The 21,571-nt window shown below is 45.8% G+C and overlaps 1 pseudogene; it reads left to right on the top strand.

The window, feature by feature from the left end:
* The first annotated feature begins 1,468 nt into the window (after positions 1-1,468).
* On the top strand, positions 1,469-2,637 carry LOC147736474 (transcription elongation factor A N-terminal and central domain-containing protein-like; annotated as a pseudogene).
* Positions 2,638-21,571: the final 18,934 nt, after the last annotated feature.

Genomic DNA, 21,571 nt, shown 5'->3' with positions numbered 1-21,571 from the left:
AATCAGTGCCTTCCTAAGTGCTCTTACCTTTTGACATTCTGTTCTGATATTTGGTTACTCAGTTAAGGTACAGTGGGGCATATTACCAAGCCACTTATCGCCGCGTTATCGGCACTTTTCTGCCGATAACACGCCCTATTTTCAAGGCAGCATTAAGTCAATTAACATGGCTTCAAGCCATGCTAATTGACTTAACGCTGCCTTGGTAATAGGGCCCCTTTCACGATAAACTCATTGTGAAAAAGGGCGTGCAGTGGGTGCTGCGGTGGGCCTTCCACCGCAACACCCTTTCACTTTGACGCTGCTACCTATTATCAAGAGAGGTGAAAATAGGTGGCAGCACCGAATTTAAGAACAGGAAAGACCTGTTCTTAAGGTGGCAAAACAAGGAGAAATGCTTAATTTCTCCTCGTTTTTGTTTTTTTCATGTGTGCTGCCTTGTGCAGCACACATGGAAAAAGGAAAATGCCAAGGTTTGTTTATGTACCGGAAGGTGTCCCTTCCTGTACATAAACAAACCTCTTTTTAAAAATGCCAATTTGTAACTTACATGTGTGCTGCATGAAGCAGCCCACATGTAAGCTACAAAATGGCATTAAAGCTTTGTTTATGTGCAGGAAGGAACACCTGTACATAAACAAACCTTCCCTGCCTGCGCTGGCGTTAAGTTGTAAAACTTACCGCCATTGCAGGGGGAAACGCTAGGCTGCACCATATCCTTGGTAATATAGTGCAGCCTGGCGTTCCGAAGAGGCAAAGGGAGGCGTTAAGCCAAGGTGGCTATTACCTCTCTTTGCCACTTTGTTGGTAATATGCATCAATGATATTCCCTACTCGATATTCCAGACTACAACCGAAACGGTGTGATCACGGCAACGATTCCTAAAACTCGGTGCACTGCTGCCGTCGCGTGTGACTTCCCCGGGGCATGGACTGCAGTCCTGTGCCCACTAGGGTGACCAACCGTCCGTAAATTTCACGGACTGCCCGTAATTTGGGCCTCTTGTCTGTTGTCCTTGAAGCCTTCTTTCACGGACGCCTTTTGTCCGTAATTTCAGCTCACGCTCCTGCTGAGAGCAGTGGTCTGCTGCAGCCCCTCCCCGACCTGGCACAGACTGCTATCAGGCCCATTATCATTCTGTATGTCGGCCTAATTATCACACACAGAATGATAATGGGCCAATGAGAGCATTTGCTGGGCCTCCTCTTGCCCTTACTCCTCTTCTCACGGATCGTAACAATTTGACATTTGTAAATGGAAATCTACACAGGCTAGTCTACCTGAAGGGTACATTTTCTGATTCTCTTTTTAAAAATTTTGTTTTTTCCAATTAAAAAGAGAAATACTTAACCGACCTTGCAGCACAAACCTTAACTTTTACTTTTAACTTTATTGCGTGAACATCCGCAGTCAGCCAGCTTTCAAGACTTTCGACATGATTTCTGTGTTATCGTTGTGCATGCGAGTGATATTTACATGCCTCGTGAGTGACAGTTATCACAGATAGCTTAACAGCCCAGCATGAATGTGAAGAAAGAGATCATAACCAGAGTCCATCTTATTCAGAAACTGCTCACTGAAAAGGATTATGAAGATATAAAATGCCATTTAGCTGAGCTGGAAATCGCTGATGTGACTGTTGAACTTTTGCAAGAGACTGACATGGTTGCAGCTGTGTATAGAGTCCTAAAGACCTGCCCATCACATAATTTGAAAAAAAAGCAAAGTTCTTGTTATCTAAGTAAAAAGCGCTTTACCGAGGCATCTACCATGGATCCAAGCACTTGCAAAATGGCATTTCTCAAGGAAAGAAAAAGGGTGATGAAAAAAACGTTAAACTGCTTGCAGAAGAGCCAATGGAGGCCTCTTTAGAGCACAGTTCTATGAAAGTCTTGCACTCATCATATCCATTGCCATTAGAAAGCGTACAAAAGGAAGCATACAGTGCACTGAAGATTGACCTCTGTCTTAGTCAAGAGGACAATCCTGGTTGTCATTTGGAACTGGTGAAAAATGTTGTAACACACCAGGAAAAGGAACACAATATGGCCGCTCTGAGGACCAAATGCACAGAGTTGGTTTACCGAGCTTTGGCAGATTCCATTACATCGCAAGCGAATGAAGAAGAGGTGATTTGGGACTTAGCAAAGAAAATCGAAGAGGACGTCTTCTCTGCACACGCCAACATTAACAAAAAGTACAAAATTTGCATCAGGAGCAAAGTCTCAAACCTGAAGAACCTCAAAACCCCCCACTTGAGGCAACACTTGTTCTCAGGAGCTCTTAGCTCAAAAGAGTTTGTTAAAATGACTGCCCTGGAAATCGCTAGTGATGAGTTAAGGAGTCTCAGGGCTTCATATACAGAATTGTCAGTCCTGGAACACCAGCTTCCCCATGGTGTGGAGGGAACCACCACAAATAAAATTAAATGTCAGCGATGTCAAAACTTCAATTGCACAGCAACAGTGATTCCTAGAGGAACACTCTTTCTCCCTGGTTGGGTGCAGAATGGAAAACTTCATTTAGTAGTGAATACATATTTGGCCCTCCTAGAAGTTAACAAAAATGTTTTTACCATTGTTTGTAAAAATGCAACGAAGATTGCTCTTACTTTTCACCATTTTAATACATCCTAATGTGATTGGCTAGGAATCAGTTGTCTGCTAGAATAATATCTATACCTAGAATAATATCTATACGACGAACTGTATGTGCAATGTCTCCACAGTATTTTTTAATTCTTTACTTCTGTTAAACCAAAGGGACATATGTAGATTATTTTAAAAATTTATGACGATACCTTAACAGCAAAAAAGATAACCAAAAAGTTGCCCCTCAGTCTATGACCTATAGACTCAGATTTGTACAACTACAAAAATGTACAGTTTAATATTTGTCAGTAGTAGATAAATGTATGAACTGTATGATATTGCTAATCCCACTTTCTTAAAGTTGGCCCCTAAAGTTGCCTCATGAATAGGTGAAACCACAAGTAAAGGACTGAAGAGAATATTTTATATATGCTATCATAACGTAATGTAGATGTGATTTATATTTGTGGTTTTGGTATATGTACAGTATATTACTTAATATGTTTATAAGTTATGAAGTCCTATATAGAGAGCACAGCCCAATTAGGGAGAAAGGTGATAAACACTCTTGATATTGAGAATGGTAGCCTTGAATCATGTGTTTGCTGTAAAGAGAGCAGGGGAAGGTAGTAGATATTATTATTTGCTTATTCAGTAGTTTCCTTCCTCTTCTTGTGTTTGTCCCTCCTTTGGAGCATAACTTATAGATTGTCCTTTTGATTGGCTGATGTGTATGCTTTCACCTCTGACATTCGGGGAACATATTTTATATTTTCTAAACAAGGTCATAAACTGGCCTTCCAAAACACATTTTAGGTACAAGAAGTGTATTGATGGTGCTCTACAGTTCTAAAATATTTGGATGAAATGCAATGAATCATTCACAACCCTGTGCAGGCCTTTGTGGTTTTGTGCACACTGGCAAGAGAGTACAGTGCGAGGTAGCTGATGGGACAGCTGTTTGTACAGAAACACAGTGCACCAGATATTTCATGAAATAAAAACTGTAATGTGTTACACAATCAGCCACACAAAAAGAACAACAACAAAAACGTCATTGCGGAGAAAAAAAATTGAAGAAAGTGAAATAAATTGAAGCCAGATATGCAGTGATCAGTTCAAGCTAAAAAACATAGACTAGCTTTTTTACCCGTTCGGCGCTTATGACGGAACCGTTCCGTCACGCGCCTCGGGTGAGCTTTGCTAGTGACAGAACGGTTCTGTCACGGCACATTCTATTGAGCGGGCGCGTTCGTGACGGAACCGTTCCGTCACTAGCACAGCTCACCCGAGGCGCGTGACGGAGCGGTTCCGTCACAAGCGCAGGTGAGCCGCGCGGCCCCCCCCAGCCCCTAGCACTGCGGCGGAATTGCCGCCGCAGTGAAGGGGTTAATGAACGATCAGCAGCTTCCAAGTGCAATTATCTCCTGTATTGGTTATTGCTGCACAGTCTCAAATCTTTGTTGCTGGCTTGCGTGTGAAGGCTTCCCAGAATGCTGTAGGGTTTTTGCGACCCCATTTTGACACGCTTTTTGCCTGTATTCTAAATGTATCCTGTTAGAACATTTCAACGCATTATTTTGTCCCACTTTTGGCTACTTATTCCATGACAGTAACTTCATAATTCCTTCAATATTTGTGAAGTGCCATGCCATGTCTACGGTAGAAAAACTGCAATTACATTTGTATTGCCATCTGTCTGCCACTGAAGCACCATGAGGACTGAGAATTTTGCCTGAAAATATTAAAGGAAACTCTTAAGGACAGATATGACATCTGCCTTGGAGGTAAACTAGAATATCTGAGGAGCAGGGGATATGGAAAGAGCAATCTAATGCAATTCTGGAAGAGGCTCCTTCCACTGCAACCTTACCCTCTCAAACTCCAAGGTCCAAAAACATATTTTCTAGCAGGAGACAGATTTTTATTTTATGTAGATAGTAAATTGGGTTACTACTTTTAACAAAGAGATCCTTTTGGTACCTGCATAAATTGTTATCCTTGTAATATAGCACATTGAGCTATGAAGGACATGTGACTCCTACACCTTGTAACCCTGTCTCATGTAACTCAGCGTGTACATTGTTTTACACATGCACATGATTTATTGTCAATGTATAATGTGTATGTTAAGTAAAGAGCTCTGACACCCTGCATTGTTTCGTAGCGCTATAAAATAAATGAAATAGTGCTATTGAAATTGTTTGTGTAAATACTGAGACAGACCAACACACCTGACATTCTTACAGTGCATGCATCTGTTATATACAGGGACTGAACAAAGGCAAAATCTGCCTCTCTTAAGTACCTGAGAAGAGATAACAAGCTGTGTGCCTTTCTTTCCCCTCCGTGGCATTTACTTTTAAGTGTGAGGTTCCAGGTTGCCTCCAGTCAGGATATTCAGACAAAAGGAGGCCTGATGGCCCTTTAACTTCGGCCCAGCTGGAGGTGAAAAAAGCGCCCTCACTCCCCGCACGTTGCTGCTCATAATGAAACAGACAATGTTCGGGCGCTGCTGAACATGTCCCGGTGTCTGAAAATTACCCTGGGACAAGTTCTGCATATTTCTGTAGGGCCCAACTTCTTGGCAGGGGGGATAGAGTCCACCCTGTTAAAATAGTAGGTGGAAGCCATGTACCCCGACATGTGCCCTAGTGTTATATAGCTTGCACCACATATGGAATTGTGTCATGAGCTTTGCGCAATATAGCTTATATTACCCCACTGATGTCATTTTATGATCCATGAAAGGGTGAAACTCTGAAAGGCACCAGCAAAGTCTCAGAAGTATTACTTGCAGGTCATTATGTAAATCACTGCAGCATGTGCTCAGCTATCTTACCGAATAGAAGTAACACTGTAGAATGCTTAAGTTGGCATGCGTAATGAGAAGCTAGAGTACTCACTGCACGGTTTCCATAGTTATGTTGGTTTTACTTATTTTACTCTTCTTTATATTTTGATGTTGTTGTTGCCTGTCATTCTGTTGCCTTCTTTTGTGTGGCTACATTATGAAGACAGACTAACATAAGGAATGATGTACAGTAGTCTATCCCACGGTGCATCTAGCGTATCCCACTTGCAAAACGTGTGTAAAGGCCTCACGTAGGAGCCATTTTTGAGATCGCAAACCCTGCCAATCACAAAATTGAATGCATGTGTGGAGTAAGAGAGATGTGAACAGAGAATTTTAAGGATAATGTGGATCAATTATGTCACTGTAGGAATGGTTCTGTAGGTTTGTCGGATTGACAGTTCTCTGGATAGTTCTTTGCATGTACAAGAGTTAGTGGGCGTTTGTTGTGAACAGAGTATTTTAGAATGATTTGGAGAATTCACTTAACCGTAATGTTCTGGATCTGAGATTTGAGATTGCAGGAGGCTGGGGTGCAGTGAAGGAGAGAGCACAGTGAGGAGGTATTGCAGGACTAAAGCACTGGAGTTGAAGGTTACCACAGGAGATTGATGGTCCAGAGACAGAGAGCATCAGGAGGAGAGGGAGCACACGCGCAATGCAAAGGGGTCGAACAATTGCACAGGAAATGTCTAGCACACAAACAATGTGCTGGAACCGAGGGAACACAGGCAGCACAAGGCGTTGACTGACCGGGAACTAGGTGGAGATAAGGGAGAGCACAAAAACAGTAGGGCCTGGCAGGTCCGAAGATAGAGGCTGGGGCTCGAGAGGAGCCAGGGCAGAGAGAGATGGGCAGTCATGTCATACAGACTAACAGCTATGTGGTTATACTGAATAAGCAGTTTCCTATGTCATTATCACATTAAATCTCTTTATAGATGTAATAACTACACTTTCACAATTGCTTTATTAACCTTCTTGCTTTCTCAAATATTCTTGGAAAGGCACCATTTGTCCACTCTTTTTTCAAACCTTTCTCAGGGAAGAACCCCCCCTTCCACCCCCCCACCCCCGTCACCCCTCCTAATGAGGTTCAGGCTCGCTCACTGTGCTTGCCACTGGGCACTCATCTCAAACTTTTACGCCCACCACTTTCAAATGTCACCAGCAGCCACTGCTCCTGCGGAGCCCAGGGCATGGCAAACTGTTTTTGTTTATGGGCTCCTGTCACCTCACCAGGGGCCAAGCTCTGGGTAGTGGAGGCTTTCGTTTTGGATAATGTTACTCAGGTTTCTCCAATATGCAAACGCAGGTATTTAAGTTTCAGTCCGGCACACAACAGATGCAGTGCAAGGTTTTCTCAACCGAATATAAACTTATTTTGACTTGTGCTTGTGTTGGTTGTCTGTTCTGACCTTCTGTCCTGAATTTTTGTCCTGAATTTTGACCCTTTGTCCTGAATTTTTACACTCACTGTCCTGAATTTTCACCCATGCCAGTTGGTCACCCTAATGCCCACTATGAGGCCACATTTTATGTTCTCTTGTGGGTCACAGGACAGGTTCTAGACCTCGCATTACCAAGGACAGGTCTAGTCTCTGTCTATAGTGTCAGGAACAAACTTAACACCAGGACTCAAGCTTTACATGCAGTCTGGCACCCAGGGCAGGCTACACTCCTGTCTACCATGCAGGGGGCACTGTCGCCCCAACAGTGTGTGATGCAGATGTGGCCCTGGTTTTAGGGTCCCTTATGGTTACATAAACATGCAACATACACCCAGGAGGGTCTGCGAGGCAGAGCGAACTCCTTTCTGACGAGCACCGGATCAGAGAGCCATGTGGGGTGCTTTTCACCTTGTACAAACTCTCCAAGGTGAAAGGGACCCCACTTGTTCTCTGTGATTCGGGGCTCTTCAGAAGAAGTCTGCGCTCTCTGCCTCGCTCACCCTCGCTGCTTCATGTCTGCTCAGGGCATTAATCTTGCTCAACACGAGCCGGCGGCGTGACTTTCTTCGCACCCCTCACCCCGAGAGCACGCCGTGAGTACCGACCCGCGGTGCATTCCTTTCTGTCACCTGCAGGTTGGCCCGGTGCCAGGGCGCCGTCTCCGGTTCACAGCGAGCGTGTAAACAAACCTCGTCTCCGTTTCTGGGCACGATGCCACATTCCCAGGCCGATCAGCTGCAGGGCGCGGGGATAACAAGTCAGAAATATATGGCAGGTAATGAGGGCCTCCCGTCTGGTCCGGCTAGATTAATGTGTGTGCGTGTAAGCATGCTTGTCATATGCAGGGCCGGACGTGCTAAGAAAGCGCCCTGGGCGAACCTGTCTCATCTTCCCCCCTCTGCTCTCCTCTAAGCGCTATAAATATAAGGAGATATTTGGGAGGGAGCAGCGCCATTAATGCAGCGCAAGCAGATAAGAAACAGTCACTGGGCTCCTGGAACAAAATTACATTATTAAAAGAAGTTTTCTAGGTGAGGTCAGTGTGCCCTTCTGAAATGAGGCGCCCTGGGCCTCTGCCCGGCTCGCCCTTGCATGTACATGATGACTTGGGCGAGCATGGCTCTGGGTTCGAAGGGGTGAAAGTTACCCTTCTGCCAGTGTTAATGTGTGTGCATGCTTGCATGTGAGAATGAGGGCGTGAAGTCAAGGGTTCGGGGCTAGTGGGGACTCACCCCCAGGCAACATCGGTGGGGCTAAGAGAACACAAACAGGTTTACAGCCGACACTGGTCTACAATTAAGTCTGTGGGCCTCGTTTACGAGGCTGTGCGCCACTTTTACGCCGCCGGTGCGTCACTTTTTGTGACGCAACAGCAGCGTAAAAAGTGTGCCTTGTTGCACCATATTTACAAAGTGACGCATCTAGGTAGATGCGTCACTTTGTAAACCCCTTGCCACATTATACCTACGCCAGGTATAATGTATGCAAGGGGGGCGTATTGACGCAAGGAAGGGTCGTAGAAGTGACGCAGTGAAATCTATGAGATTTCACTGCGTCACTTTTAGAACGCCGTTGCATCAAAATCTTGCCCCTGCCTCACAGCAGGCGTAAGACTGGCGCAGTATCCTTTTGGGCTTGCCCCATGTGAAAGGACGCATTGCTGGAGTTGCGTCACTTTTGTGACACACTCCAGCAAAACGTCACTTTTGCTCTTACAGACGCATCGGGAATGTCGCAAGGAGTGCGCACTGAGAAGTGACGCATCGCTGCTTTCACGCAGCGATGCGTCATTTCTCATAAATGAGGCCCTGTGTGTGGTAATATCATTTGCAGGTGCAAAGGAAGAACCATGACTTCCAGGGGTCACGGCTGCTTAACGGGCATGGAGGGAAATACAAAAATCGACTTACGGGCAGGCTGGCCGCCACCTCCCGGTCTTCTTCATTCGTCGATATGCAGGAAGCACACAGGCTCCCCCAGCCAATCATGACGTTGCTGTCACCATGACAGCAGCGTTTTGATTGGTCTGAGTGCCTTGGTTCGGCACTCAGACGGGGACAATAAGCCTCTACATGTTCTCCACCCAGGCTGTGCAATATATGCAAAGTGCGCATGACTGTTTGGCCGGTCCAAGATGGCCGTCCAAACCGTCATCTGCACTTAGAGTGTGCTCACCACTCCTCCCACTGGCACCTGCTCTAGCCAGTCCAGCCCACCCTGCACCTAAGCAGGAACGGAAAATAAAATAATAACATTGCGTTATTATCATGTTTTTTTCCCTTTTAAAGGGGGCTCGCAGAGTGTTGAGGCTACACTGCTCCGCATTAGTGGAGGAGTCGCTGCTGAGGACCTTTATCCCTATTTGACGAGGGGATGCGCTTGTAACTAATGTGTGTAAAAGCCTGTTTCAATGTCACAAGCCTAGCACCTCACTAGTTTGTAACTTAACCTGGCAACAAAATATCACCCATGAAATTCTATCCTTAGAAGCCCCCAACTTCTGTTCCGCCCCATGTCCAACAGCGGGAAACGGCCTGCCTGCTTCTCTCATCCCCAGGACCTACCTGTGTAGAGCTCCCTATTTCTTTTGTCTACTGCTTGTCAAGAGCGTACCAGCTCAACCTACTGTGCTACAAGTGGCTTGTCCAACGCTTACCAGCTCAACCTGCCTTGCTTCTAGCGCCTTGTCAAGAGGGTACCAGCTCAACCTGCCTTGCTTCTAGCGCCTTGTCAAGAGTGTACCAGCTCAACATATCTTGCTTCTAGCGGCTTGTCCAGAGTTTGCCAGATCAACCTACCATGCTTCTAGTGGCTTTCCCAAAACATACCAGCTCAACCTACCTTGCTTCTAGTGGCTTATCCAGAGCTTACCAGCTCAACCTACCTTGCTTCTGAGGTTCAGTAAATTCTGAACCCGTTTCATAAAGGTCATGGTTTCGTTACGAATTTGATAGTAGCGAACCGTAACGAGCGAGTGCGGCAAGTACGAGTGATTTTGCTATGTTAGACTGATGGATTCACTACGTATTTAGGGATTTTGTTCTGAACCCTTGGGTTCCATTTTGTGCATGGCAGCCATTTTGTGGTTGCCCTCACATAGGCCGAGGACTACGGCCGAACGAGTCTTTAGTACACGTACACGTTAGCTCGAGTTTGTGCTGACTCCTAGATGACCCGAGTGAGCTGACCTCATTGCCTGAAGCTGACCTTGATAAGCCAGTTCCTTGCCTGGTAGCTGATCAAGATTGAGGATCAAAGCACAGGACATTGTAGAGTTTGGTGTGCACGCACACATCCCTTATCCTACTTCTCATCTGTTTCTGTTCCTTCTTTTATGGCTTCTTTATGATATGGGTTGTGGTCTTTTATTATGGGTTTGTCCGGCCTGTTCCAGAAAGAATGTTGGGCTTTCCCGTGTAATTGATGGTGGGCTGGACAACTGAAAAGTGGGTTTGTCGTCATGTGATACCTCTTGTAATGATGCTTATGATTGGACAAATTGTAAATAGTGGGTGCTTGTCCGGAATGTGATTTTTAGCATAAAAGACGATGTCTCGCCTTACGAAAATTGAGCAGTCTCTGACGAACATACTTGTGTTGTACTTCGTAGACTTCTGTTCCTGGTTGCAGCAAATAAATTCGATCTTTGACGTCACCGAGAAGTATCCCGTATCTCTGTATTCTAAGACAGGTGAACCCGAAGACTTTGGGCGTGCCCCTGGCGCCGCTGGGTTCTAAAACCCGGTTCTTCACTTCTAGCGGCTTGTCCAGAGCTTACCAGCTCAACCTGCCATGCTTCTACTGGCTTGTCCAGAGCTTACCAGCTCAACCTACCTTGCTTCTACCAGCTTGTTCACCAGGGACAAAGGTCACCTCTAGTATAAAGCCTTAACAGACAAGTCCAAGAGCTGTCTGACCTCACGTCACATCCTCAGTGACACCTCAGGCTGGCCCACCACACCAGTGGCAATTACCTATGAATATCAGACTCCTCCTACTCACACTGTGCACAGAAGAAGGAGCTATAAACAGTAGAAGCGATATCCACAAGAAAAAGATCATCTAAAATCCGGCAATGCCCTCCCCTCTCATTTAACATCCCCCTTCCCAATTAACTTGTCATTTTACCTTGCCAATGGCACCCAGCCAGTGCTTATTTTGTGGAAGGATAAGTGCTGGGGCTGAAAGTTTTCCTCGGAAGCTGAGGCTGGTGCTATCATATGTCAGAAGGCTGTGTAGTGTTGATTTTGCCTCTTTTCTCCACTGCCACACACTCTCTACCTCTTTATCCCACTCTTGAAGGTTCTTTTTCTTCTCTGCGTTCTCACATTGTCATTGTTTTCTATCTTTCTCTTCCTCCTTCTTTCCCCTTTTGTGTTTTCCACCCTTGCTCTCCCTCGCTCTGTATAAAAGTTTGTTGAAGAAAGATAATTGCAGATCTTCTAAAATGAGAGCCGGTGGGACACATCTGCAACAACCAGCTTAAAGTAAGTACTGCAGCTGGCCTCATCTGATACTCTCCCCGCCATCCTCACTGGCACTTACTCCATCTACACCAGGCACTTACCTGTTTAGAGTTCTCTAATTTACTTTAAGTCCTACTACATCTCATCCAACAACGCAGCTCTCCACAACTGCACCAGATCATATCACCCACAACGTGTCACTAACACATCCAGAGAGCCCTATTCCTGCTGCACTTGTATCAGAGATTAAAGGGTTGCCCAATGTTCCTGAAAGTCAGGGATGTCGCTTTGGGTTTTTGGGGTGTTACACCCCCCCCCAAAAATTATTCTGTAGTAAATAGTTGGGTACAAGTGCTTTCAGTTGGGTATAGTGAGGTGTCTGTCAGACTTTACCTTGGATTTTCATATACTCATAGACAAAAACACACACACTTACTCTCTCATCTCTGTTTAGAAGGTCTTACAAAATGCTGGTTAGTTTGAAAAATATTGTGTTTTAAGCACTTGTAATGCACTGCACTTAATCCTCCATCATGTATTTTCACAAGATACATCAGCGTGATAATTGTGAAATCTGAGGTTCACACCCACCCAATCTTACTGACCAAGCCACGCCCCTGCTGAAAGGGAGTGCATTTCCACATTTGCATCCTCTCCTTGACTGGGCCTCAGATGCAAACTCCAAGTGGCATCCATGACACATATGGGAACAAAAAAGGGGTAAACCAATTACTACTTGAGTTTAAAAAGACCCTCTGATCCCAGGCATCTGCTGCCCAGCCCAGATCTACACCTCACAAGTACCACACAGCAACTCCTCTGAGAAATCCTCCTTTTAGTTTTCAGCCTCCTCCCTATCTGAGGGTTGTGGGTGTCAAATAGCTGCCCAGTTAACACCATCGCTGCTAGAGAGATTTTCCTCCTGTGCTGACTCTCATTTATTCCCATTGTTCATGACGAGCTCAGCTCGTCATGAGCACAGGAGCACTGTATTCAGCTCGTCATGAGCATGGAAGGGGTTAAAGTCCATGTGCCAGGGAACATCCCGCCCTCACAGGTAACTTGTGGCAAGCAGGGGCTTAGATTGGGGTGAGGGGGTGTTTGGGATGTTACACCTACTAATACATGTATTATTCAGTAAGTAGCTGAGTGCAGGTGCTTTCATTCGGGTACAGTGAGGTGTCTGTCGGATTTTACTTGGGATTTTTACGTACTTGCACAGACAACACACACATGTACTCTCGCTCTTCTCTGTTTTGAAAATCTTTAAAAATATTGCCTATTTTGCAAAATAGTGTGTTTTAAATACCCCTACTAATCCGCACTACTCTCACTCTCACTTGCCACTTCAGGCCCTTTCATGGTGGTGAGCCGACAAGTTGCCCCCATTCAGGTATTTAAAAAGCCTTCTGCCCACCATCCCATTCAAAACGTTGTGCTCCCTGAAAGCCCTACAAAGACAAAATGAAACACGCTCTGACATTTGCAGCAAGATTTTCTTTCCTCTTCCCAAGTGATCTGACTTCAGTTTGTTTTTACTAATATCTAACACCTTTCTCATCCATTGCACATTGTCCCACTAAAAACTTAGGGGCATATTATCTAGGAAGTTGCGGTGAGAGGCGTTAGCCTCCTTAGCTTAACGCCTCTCTTCGCCACTTCGGAAGCGCCTGACTGCACCATATATGTGCTGCTTCATGCAGCACACATGTAAGTTCCAAAATGGCATTTAAAAAAAGGTTTCTTTATGGTCTTAAGATTGGTGCTGCCACCTATTATCACCTCTCTTGATAATAGGTGGCAGCATCAAAGTGAATGGGTGTTACGGTAGAATGCCAACGCAACATTCACTGCACGCCCCCTTTCACTCTAGCGTGAAAGGGGCCCTATGACCAAGGCAGCGTTAAGCCACTTAACGTGGCTTTTAGACACTTTATGTGGTTTAACACTGCCTTGGAAATAGGGCGAAGCCCCTATCGCCACCAAAACATCACAAAAAGTGGCGTTGTGGTGATGATAGGGGCTTGGTAATATGCCCCTTAGAATCTCTCTACACCTTTACAACTCCAACAGTGTAACAGCTGGGGGTTAAGGGGATGGTTAGTGTGAGTATGTGGGATGTGGTTAGGTTTTTGGTGAAGGCATTTATAAAGAGTTAGTGTAGTCCTCAGGTTAACCGTTAGTTTTAGGGTAAGGCTAAGGGTTGGAGTAGATGTAAGGAAAGGACTAGGGTTCAGGTCTTGGATAGTGTTACGATGAGTCATCGTGGGATTGCTGAACTTTGTGTAGTGATTAGTGATAGGGTTAGGCATGGGGTAAATGATGGAGTTAGCAGTGGGGTTAGGTGACTTTGCAACATATGAAAGGTGACTGATTCAGTATAAAGTTAACAGTGTGGGGGTTACAGTTAGTGCACCTTCCATCCTGGGCAACCACTCTTAACAACAACATCTATATAGTTAAAACATTGATGCATTTTCAGACTTTTGACTTTGGAACTGATTCCCAATCACAATGTCATATTGTTCACCTTTACATTTTAAAATTTTCAACCTAGATTCAAAATACATAGGCACAGGTAGCAAGTAAATAAAGCGCTGCATCATTATAAAGACATTAATCTTCTCAAATGCGTGAAAGTCTATTTGCTGCTGTGGCATCTAATGATCGCAGCAGCACTGATGAATCTCGATGTTAGAAAGATATATCTGCTGAAAAACATGGATGTTGTTTCCTGGGGTCTCTTATTTTTACAGTTTGCCTTGAAGGGAGGGTGTACAAAGAGGTGGTCTATTCTCACCAATATCACCACATTTGCAGTAGACTGGATCCCTCTGAGACAACCTGCATGTTTTCACTTCCCTGTGACTTTTGTGTTATAACATGTTTGAAGCATGTCCACCACGCTCCATGGGCCCGATTCACAGAATGAATTTAAGACTCAATCCTAAACTTACTAATATTTTGGTATTCACAGAATGCACTTACTACTTTTGGCATTCACAGAATGAACTTACTACTTTTGGTATTCACAGAAGTTAGGATTTTGTCTTAAGACAAACTTAAGACAGACTTAAGACAAACTTAAGATAGACTTAAGACAGACTTAAGGTAGAATTTTGTCTTAAGTCTGTCTTAAGTTTGTCTTAAGTCTGTCTTAAGTCTGTCTTAAGTCTGTCTTAAGTTTGTCTTAAGACAGACTTAAGACAAAATCCTAACTTCTGTGAATACCAAAAGCAGTACGTTCATTCTGTGAATGCCAAAAGTAGTAAGTGCATTCTGTGAATACCAAAATAATAGTAACTTTAGGATTGAGTCTTAAGTTCATTCTGTGAATCGAGCCCCATGTTTCCAATCAGCTCCGGTTGTGCTAGTCTCTTCTGTGCCCTTTGTCAGAAAGCATTAACTCTGTCACCTCCATTCAACTGGAGATATAAATGTTTCCTCACCTCTCTAAATCCGCACCCAACTATACACAAAAAGAATATATGGAGCAGGTGGAAGGTGAATCAGAAAAGAGAGAAAATAAAGTTACAGAATATGTGAACTTAACGTGGCTTAATGCTGCCTTGTAAATAAAGCCCCCTTTCACGCTACCCTTAGAGTGAAAGGGGTGCACAATGGGTGCTGTGGTGGGCGTTGCATTGCAGCACCCATTGATTTTGACGCTGCCCCTGTTACAGGGTGGGGTAAATTAATACCAGGGAAAACCTGGTCTTAGCATGGTGAAACAGGGAGAAATGCTTTCCTCTCCTTGTTTTTGCTGTTTCCATGTGTGCTGCATTGTGCAGCACACATAGACACAGCAAATCCTCATGAATGATTGTTTATGTGCTGGAAGGCTCTTCCTGCACATAAACAGTCCTATAAAAAATGATGATTTGCAACCTCTATGTGTGCTACACGATGCAGCACACATAGAAGTTACAATTCGCCATTTTTGATTGCTTATGTTCAAAAAGGGACATTTTCCTGCACATAAAAAACCATTCCCCCAATGCAGACACCCTTGCACTAGGGTGCAAGGGTGCCTGAATTAGCTCCAGGCAGCTAGATTTAGCTCCAGAATTAGTGGAAACACAGGGGTGCGCTACATTCTTATGGATACGGTGCATCCCAGCATTTTCAAAATGATTACTTAACGCTACCCTTCACCATTCTGTTGTACATAAGCCCTTTAGAATGAATATATAAATGTATTGCAGCAACTAATACGTATTATCAATTCTCTAACCAGAATATTGCTGTGTTTCTCACTATCTATTTTCGGATGGTATACTGAAAATTCTTGAGACTAAAATCATAAATATTATATATAAAACTAAGAAGAGGAGTTGGCCTAATGGCTAGGGCGGTCGTCCTCGAATCTGGTGAGCTGGGTTCGAGTCTCAGCAATGATGCTGAACATCCTATGGTTCTGGGTAAATCACTTCATCTCCCCGTGCCTAGCAAAAAATGAATGTGTCCTCATGTAATGCAACTGGCAATATATAAAGCACTCTGATACCCGATTCGGGTCAAGTTCGTGCTATATAAAACTCTGTAAAAAGAAAAAAGGTCATAATGGTTTAGAATGATCTAACTCCTGCTCCTGTTTCATGAAAAAATACTCCCTGGTTTGAATATGTTTGTGTTTCACCCTGCCAGGAATGGGGTGTTGTGCTTGAATAGGGTTTCACCCCCTCAAACAGTAACCCAATGTCCTTCTCCTTTGAGGATATCTGTGTTAAACTAATTTGACAAAAAGAGTTCATATCCACACCATTAGATTCATAAGAATACTTCTGTGTAGTCAGTTAGGACTTCAGTTGCTCCAAAAACAATATTACACAAACTCCAAGGTCTTCCATGACTTCTGGCAACAAGGTCTTGCCAGAGGCAGCAATGTATCTCAATTGCTGAGCAAGACCACTGTGGCCTCAAAGAACACATACTCACTCATTTTAAAATGGCCACCACCACCATAACACATTGTGAGAATCCTACGGCATACTGGGAAATGTAGTTTTCAGAATTGTGCTCCGGCACCTCCAGTATAACATTCTTTGAGTACACAACAAATGCTCTCTCCGAACAGTGCCAACACCCCACATGCACCACCAGCCTCTCCTTCCGTTGGATGTGTGCACGACCTTCCAGTTTGCAGTACTGTGCTTCAGCACTTGCAGAGCATTAATGCAGACCGCAGACATGGCACCCTACCACAGTGAATGTTTTACTCTTTTTGTACCACTTTGATTGGTTCAAAATGTTATTCCCATCAAATTGTTTGCGAGTGCAGCCCAGAGCACTCAATGTTTGGCATTAAGCAAGGGCATGAGTACTTCCTTTGTTCTTTCGTATTTTGGCTGCCACATAATTGAGTGAATATTTTAACCATACCATTACTTGAAATGCTCAATGTAGATACTTTTTTTCTGCTAAGAGTTGTGTGCAGGCATTCTCTACATGAAGCATTTTGTAGCAGGCAGAATTAACCCCTTCCATGCTGATGACGGCTGGGAGCCGTCATGGCACACAGTGCTCGTGTGCTGATGATGGCTCACAGCAGTTATGACCGCACCTGCGATCGGAATGTGCCGCACAGGTGCAGAATCGCGACCGCAGCCAGGGAGTTAAGGCATGATTACAGTTTGTAAATAAAGTCACTAGGACTATGCAATTTTTTATGCCAGCATAATCTTGAATAACTTTTTGAATTTTCATTAAAAAGAGTAACTTTTTTACCAGTTCTGTAACATAAAATTTCATCTGATTTTTGCCAGCTGAAGTTTGGTTCGAGTAGATAATGTCTTGCTGAGAGATATTTTCTCCTTGAATAAAACATGTTCTACTCGTACCAGTCTCCTTCTGGTATTGTGCATTATTTTTCTCTGGACATTGTTAGTGACGAATTGCTTTAAAACGCATAATTTCACGAAAATGATGTACATCTCACAAAAAATACTGTCCAAATTTAATACACCACTTAACATTACCATTGAAAAAGAGTGAGAGTGGGGTATTTTATAAAGGCCTTGAAATTATAATTTCATTGGCATAGTTTTGTGATAGCAACAATCTTTGGAATTTGACAAAGTTGCAAAGGTTAACAGTACTGCAAAATTGCACCTAACTAAAAAGTGTCAAAAATATGAAAACCTGCTTTGTGTAGGAGAATTTCCCAGCGGATAAAGGTTTTCTTTCAGGAGTTCTTCCTTGCAAAAACTGAAATCGTTTTGAGAATTTGGCTGCAAAAAAGTGAGGGGCATATATACAAGGACTGGCGATAACTATCACTAACGCTAGTTAGCAGCAGTTTTTTTTATCGCCAATTACTGCGGAAAACTATCGCCATGTAAGCAACGTATTTGCAACACGTCGCTTCATAGATCGGTGGTGAAAACTGCCACTAACAATAGCGTGATGGCAATAGGAATTCCGGCTGTAGCGGGCGAAAACCAAAGAAAGGCTCATTAGCCGCAAAAAAAAGCATGTTAGTCAGCCCAACGTGAGTTTTTATGTCTCTAATGGAGTCAACCACATTAGAAAATAGGCAAAAAACAATGAAATGCAGGATGGAGCAGCCAGGGCCAAGTGCAGCACAAATCAACAACCCCCTCAAGCCACCCAACATCCAGGATTACCAGAATGAGGGCCTGGATGCCTCGCTGGACCTGCGCCTGGAGCCTGGATGCCTTGCTGGACCAGCATCTTGAGCCTGGAGTGGGATGCTGAGGAGCTGTGGAGTCGATGTGCCGTGGCAGTAGACATTAAGGCGCGGCGATCACCCGTACCTGGTGGTGAAGTCTGGCCGGTTGCATGGAGACACATTGCTGACCTGTGTGAGAAGACCACCATGCGCCCCTTACATCTGTGAATGGTAGATGCGCTCCTGTGCACCAACGTAGGGAGGTCTGCATCGCATAATACGATCCACCACTACAGCGGGGTGTAAGGATGGGATTACCAATTGTAATTGGTAATCCCTTCCGCATCCTCTCTGCATCACGGGCCGGATGAGGTTGCACTGGCCGGACGCTGTGGAGGGTGAGGCCCCTGACTGCGACACTCTTGTGTTGCAGGAGCACTGCAAGTTGACAGCTAAGGGGGCCCTGCTGCATCAACTGCATCGGGAGGTTCACCAGCGGACTTGGGGGCGACTGCTGTACCCATTCTTGTGCAATCCCACCTGGCCGAGGCTCCTGCTGGCTGAGTCACAGAATTGGAGGGAGTTTGGCGGATTGTGCCACAGTGTCAATGTCCAGGTAAGGAGAAGGTGGGACATATAACGGAGGATGCCGGGGGGGCATGTCATCCAGGCCTAGCTCCTGTAGATGATGCACCCCCAATGTTGGCTCATCGGCTATGGCAGAAGAGCATCGCCCCAGTGCTTTTAAGCAGTATAAGAAGAGGAACAATCATCACATGATGATAACTTCCTGATGTAATCGTGCCTTGTTTCCTTTGAGGACGGGATGGTGGGTAGAGCTGCTCCACTCACGGAGCAGGTCAGGGGTGGAGTGGAATGCCCTCTCAAGTGCGCAGTGACTGTTTGGCCAGACCGCTCAGGCCGTATAAAGCAGTCATGCGCACTGTCCTGTTCGCAATGCAGGCTGCATTACAGCCTGCATGGAGAACATGCCCACACATCCAGCCCCTGGCTGAACGCCTCGTCCCGGCGCCATGACCAATCCCAAAGCTGCATTGCAGCGTTGTGATTGGCTTAGGGGAGGGGGCCTGGCTGCCTACTTCCTGTTCCTGGAAGCAGACTCAGGAGAGCAGGAGCAACGAAGACACGGGACCCGGCCTTGAGGTAAGATATCTCTCATTTGAATATTTACAAAACTCGCTCACACACACACACCCCCCCACGTCCAAGACCCATCCAGTGTTCTTTCCTGCGTTTCCCACCTCCCAGCTGTCCAGTCCCCCCACAGCACTTCTCAATGGCGGCCGCAGCGGGCGTACCACTAGTGGGCCAAAGATAAATATGGAGTTACAACGCATACCATTATATCGCATTCCATTATAATGCATACTTATACTGGGCATATTGCAACAGTAGGAAAGGTGTTGGATTGCGGAGATGTAAAAATTACAATTCCCACTTCAGTGAGTGCAACCCTACAACTAACCCTCGCACCCCAAAGCAAACCCTGAACCCTAAAATTCATCTTTGAGCCCCCAAAACACACCCTAAAAATCAAATCGCAAGCACCGCCATCAGCGAGCGAGCCTGCTCACAGGCCACGCCCACTTCTCCAGGCCACACCCCCTACGTCCTCTTCCTGCATAAAACTATGTGTAACACTCGGACGCGCAGCGGACGGGCGCAGCGGGCGTGCCTAAGGCAAGCCCGTCTGGGCCCGGACCGGACCCAGGCCCAGGAACTCTGCCGGTTTTGCTGCAGGATCGTGTGGTGTACACAAGTGACATGCTTCGGGCCCTTCACCAGGAAAAAAATCAGGACTGCCACTACGTCCACGGTGAAGGTAAACCCCTTGTCAACTGCGCACGATGTAACCCAGCCGAACACTGCTTGGGAAAGCCGGGACTACAGATTGGCCTCCTTAACTGCCGCTCCCTCCCTAAGCATGCGCACGAAATCAACTTGTTGATACAGGATCATGGCCTGGACGCTCTGTTCCTCACAGAAACCTGGCTCTCCGCTAGCACGGACTCGGATATTGTCAATGCCCTACCCCCAGGCTATCTCATTCAAACCTTACATAGACCTAAAGGGAGAGGAGGGGGGCTGGCAATCATCCACAGAGAACACCTTGCCTGTAGGACTAGCAATGCCAACATTGAAGATTGCGAAAGCTGCCACTTCGCCCTTCAAATTTCCCCGGCACACTCCCTCTCAGGACTGTTGATCTACCGCCCTCCGGGGACACCAGGGAATTTCCTCAACGCCCTCACTGACACGGTGTCACAATCAGCCTCCTCCGCCTCGAACTTTCTCATCGTGGGCGATCTCAACCTTCACCTTAATGACCCCATAGATTCCTCAGCTTCGGATCTCCTTCAGGACCTTAGGTCATTTAACATCCGACTGGTCAACAACGAACCCACCCACGTTAAGGGTCACCTTCTGGACCCCGTCCTGACCAACATCAGGGATATCACCTCGGGTCCCCCCATCCCTCTCCCTTGGTCAGATCACTCCCTCGTTCCCTTTTCCTGGCACCTTGCCATAGCACTCCCCCAAAATCAGAGTGACAGACCGACGTTGGCACAAGCTTGAACCGGTGGAATGGGCCAGTTTGCTCTCAGATTCCACACCTGTCCTCTCCACGGACCCGGTTACGGCCGACGAACAGTTCAATTCCTGGCTCACAACCTCACAGGATAAACTCCACCCCAATACCACCACTCTCAAACATACGAAAAGAGTGATTCCCGCTCCCTGGTACACTCCGGCACTCAAATCTCTGCGACAGGAATGCAAGAGAACAGAACGCTCCTGGAGGAAGGATAAATCTAACGAAAAGAAGGAAGCCTATCATACCGCATCACAAAATTATAAAACCGCCCTCCGCAATACCAAAAGTCTATTCTTCCAAGAAAGAATAGAACACTCCGCTAGTTCCAGTAAGGAATCTTTCACCATTTTAAAAGAACTCCTCAAAATCCCTGACCCGGGACCGAGAGACCCCCCAGACCCCAAAGCTGATGAGGAAAAGTGCTACAAGTTAGCTAATTTCTTCAAGGAGAAAATCCAAAAAATCCTCGACTCCATTCCATCCACAAGTCCGAGCGAGGAAAAAGAAGCCAACAACTCTCCCACCCCCCCATGTCTCACTTCCTGGGGACAAGTGACGGCAGAAGAGGTCGAAGATACGCTGCATGTCATTAAAAGCGGGTCTCCCAGGGATCCTGCCCCTTTACGTATTCTCAAAAGGGTAGCACCCACGATCGCTCCCCCCCTCACTCACCTTATCAACGCCTCCCTTCAACAAGGAGTCGTCCCCCCCAGCTGGAAGGCGGCAGTCGTCAAGGCACTATTAAAAAAACCCTCCCTTGACCCTGCTGACCTGGCAAACTATAGACCAATCTCCCTCCTCCCGGGAACTAGTAAGATCGCGGAAAAACTTGTGAACAGAAAACTTTCACAATTTCTAGAGAACAACAACTGTCTAAAAAGCTCGCAGACGGGATTCCGCCCCGGGCAGGGCACCGACATCGCCCTCCTCATGGCGGTGGAGGAGGCCAGAGAACTCTTA

Source organism: Lissotriton vulgaris, chromosome 1_2 (assembly GCF_964263255.1).
Source record: "Lissotriton vulgaris chromosome 1_2, aLisVul1.2, whole genome shotgun sequence".
NCBI classification, from domain to species: domain Eukaryota; kingdom Metazoa; phylum Chordata; class Amphibia; order Caudata; family Salamandridae; genus Lissotriton; species Lissotriton vulgaris.
The sequence above is the reverse complement of the archived record's forward strand: the minus strand, read 5'-3'. Positions and strand labels throughout refer to the sequence as shown.